The sequence below is a fragment of the Geospiza fortis genome, unplaced genomic scaffold, assembly GCF_000277835.1.
Source record: "Geospiza fortis unplaced genomic scaffold, GeoFor_1.0 scaffold635, whole genome shotgun sequence".
NCBI lineage: Eukaryota > Metazoa > Chordata > Aves > Passeriformes > Thraupidae > Geospiza > Geospiza fortis.
Window position 1 is genome coordinate 7,043 of NW_005054610.1, and position 2,731 is coordinate 9,773.

Sequence of the window (2,731 nt, forward strand, 5' to 3'; positions counted from 1 at the left end):
GAGCGGCAAAGCCGGGCTCGGGCTGGCAGCAGGCGCCTGCTCCTTAAACTCAGTTTTACTGAAAATCAGCTCCACTTTAAACCCAGCTTTAATTTAAACCCAGCTTTGCTTTAAACCTGGGTTTGCTGTAAGAGCAGTTCTGCTTTAAAACCAGCCCTGCATTAAACTTTGCTTTGTTTTAAGCCTGCTTCACTTTAAACTTTGTTTTGCTTTAAACCTTGTTTTGCTTTAAACCCAGCTTTGCTTGAAACCTAACTCTGCATTAATCCCAACTTTGTTTTAAACCTGATTTTGCCTTAATGCAGCTTTGCTTTAAACCCAGCTTTGCATTAAACCCGATTTTATTTCCAGCACAATTTTGCTTTAAGCCTGGTTTTATTTTAGTCCAGTCCTATGTTAAACCCAGCTTTTCTTTAAACTCATTTTGCTTTAAACCACCTTCACTTTAAGTCCAGCTTTTCATTAAACCTAGCTTTGAATTAAAGCTGATTTTGCCTTAAAACCAGCTTTCCTTTAAACTGAGTTTGCTTTAGACACGATTTTGCTTTAAACACAGATTTGCATTACATCCCGAGCTGCTTTAACCCCAGCTTTGTTTTAAACTCGGTTTTGCTTTAAACCCAGCTTTGAATGACACCAAGTTTTGCTTTAAACAGTTTCGTTTTCAATCCAGTTTTGCTTTAAATCCGGTTTTGCTTTAACCCAGCCCCTCATTAAGCCCGGCTTTGCTCTGAGGCTCCCCCAGCAGAGCTCTCCGGGCCTTTCCAAAGCCAGCCACGACTCCCCACGGAGCAGCTGCTGCTCCCGGGCGGCCTCAGAGCAAAAACCGGGATTAAATTCCCCGAAATAAACTGGGGTTTAAGACAAGAAGAGGAAAAGGCGCCGCTGGGTGGAACAGGGGCTGGGCTGAGCTTTGGGAAGGGTTTATTGGGAAGAGTCTGGCATTGCCAGTGAGGAAAACAAGCCAGTTCTGGGCCCCAGCACCCCAAAACCGCAACCCTGGGACCCACAGCGCCTGAGGATTGGGGTGCTGGGACTCACCAAAGGTTTAAGCCGAGTTTATCCGAGGGAAGGGTTTGATTTCCATCAAACCACACGTGGTGGTGGAAGGGGAGCTCCTCCTGCTCTCTCCCGGGACAGGGATGCTCCCCACGGATCCCTCCCTGCTCAGGCCTCGGGATCGTGGGGAGGAATCACCCAAACGCCGCGGGAAGGCCCCGGTGCTTCCCGAACCCCTCGGCATTTCTGGCAGTGCCAGGCCGGGATCCAGCCCGGAAAGGGGCGGGGGGCTGGCAGCGGCAGTGAATCATTCCCATCCCGATGGATTTAAATGTGTTTTTAAAACAGGGCTGTGAAAAACCCTCATCTTCCTCATTCCTGCGCTCCGGCCGAGCGGCTCCAGGGCCGTTCCCAAGGGAAACCCTGCCCGGCTCGGCTGCTCTGATCCCAAAAACTCCTTCCAGGAGCGCCGGGGATGCAGCTCCCCCATCCCCATTCCCATTTCCGTGCCCGTTCCCGGTGCGTGGATGACGGGAGAGGAGCGAACCGTCCCTACAGATTTGTTAGGGGTGCTCGGCAGCGCCTTTACAGCCCCCCCATTCCCATTCCTATCCCCATTCCCGTGCCCCTTCCCCGTGCCTGGAGGACAGGAGGAGCAAACCGAGCCTACAACGATTTTTTAGGGGTGCTTGGGAGCACCGTTACAGCCCCCCCATTCCCATTTCCATCCCCACTCCCCTTCCCAGAGCCTGGAGGAAGGGAGGAGCAAACCGTCCCTACAGATTTTTAGGGGAGTTGGCAGCGCCTTCACAGCCCCTCCATTCCCATCCCCATCCCCATTCCCGTTCCCGGTGTCTGGATGATGGGAGAGGAGCAAACCGTCCCTACAGATTTTTAGGGATGCTCGGCAGCGCCTTCACAGCCCCCCCACTCCCATTCCCGGCGGATGGAGGATGGGATCACCAAACCATCACCCCCGGCTCCTTTTGGGGTGCTCCGCAGCCCCTTTACAGCCACCCCGTGCCCTCCGCAGCGGGTGGATTGCGGGATTTGCTGCTCGCCCTCGATTCTTCTCCCTCACCTTGGGATGATCCCCTGGGAGCAGCACTTTGCTCCCCGTTTCCCCCTCAGCTTTCCTGCCGGATTTCCTGCTTTCAGCCTCTCCCTGTGGCAGGATCCGGCTTTTTCCTCCCCTCCCACCCCAAATCCCGCTGGAAAACGCCCGGCCGAGCCCCGACATTCCGGCCGAGCCCCAGTCGGGCCGCACACGCCGTCCCTCACTGCAGGGCTGCGGTGCCGCCGTGTCCGTATCTCTGTGCCTGGGATTTGCCCCCTGAAGCCCCCCAGGGCTCGGGAATTTCGGGAGGGGGGGACATCCCGGGATCCAGATCCCTCTCCTGCAGTTCTTACCTGCCGGCACCATGTGCGGCTCCAGGTGAAGGTGTTGCCCAGGTGAAGGCGTTGCCCTTTTCCTACCTCACCTTTCCAGTTCGGCTGGAATGAGGATCAACCCCCCCGGGATCCCTCCCCCGTTTAACCCCTCGCTGGCTGCGGGGCAAACCCATCATCCCGGAGATTGGGGGAATTCTGGATCCTGGGAGGGGAAAATCGGGGTGTTTTGGGGGGTTTTTGGAATGACAGCACATTTTCCGGGAGCTGGTGGAACAGGCTCGACGCCTTTTCCCTGAGTCACGGGTGTTGGAGTGGGGGAGAGAGAGAAACCCCCTCCCTC

The 2,731-nt window shown here is 55.5% G+C and overlaps 2 protein-coding genes across 2 annotated transcripts in view; both read right to left on the bottom strand.

Annotated features, from left to right (window-relative positions):
• SMAGP (small cell adhesion glycoprotein) overlaps positions 1–1,129 on the bottom strand; it is a 7,247-nt gene extending 6,118 nt beyond the window's left edge. Inside the window, exon 1 of the mRNA XM_031064642.1 lies at positions 1,042–1,129. The gene's annotated coding sequence lies outside the window, so the exon portion shown is untranslated. The remainder of the gene's footprint in view (positions 1–1,041) is intronic.
• The window catches only part of BIN2 (bridging integrator 2), a gene marked incomplete at its 5' end in the record, with an annotated part of 9,826 nt that overhangs the window by 1,103 nt on the left and 5,992 nt on the right, over positions 1–2,731 (bottom strand). The window lies entirely within an intron of this gene.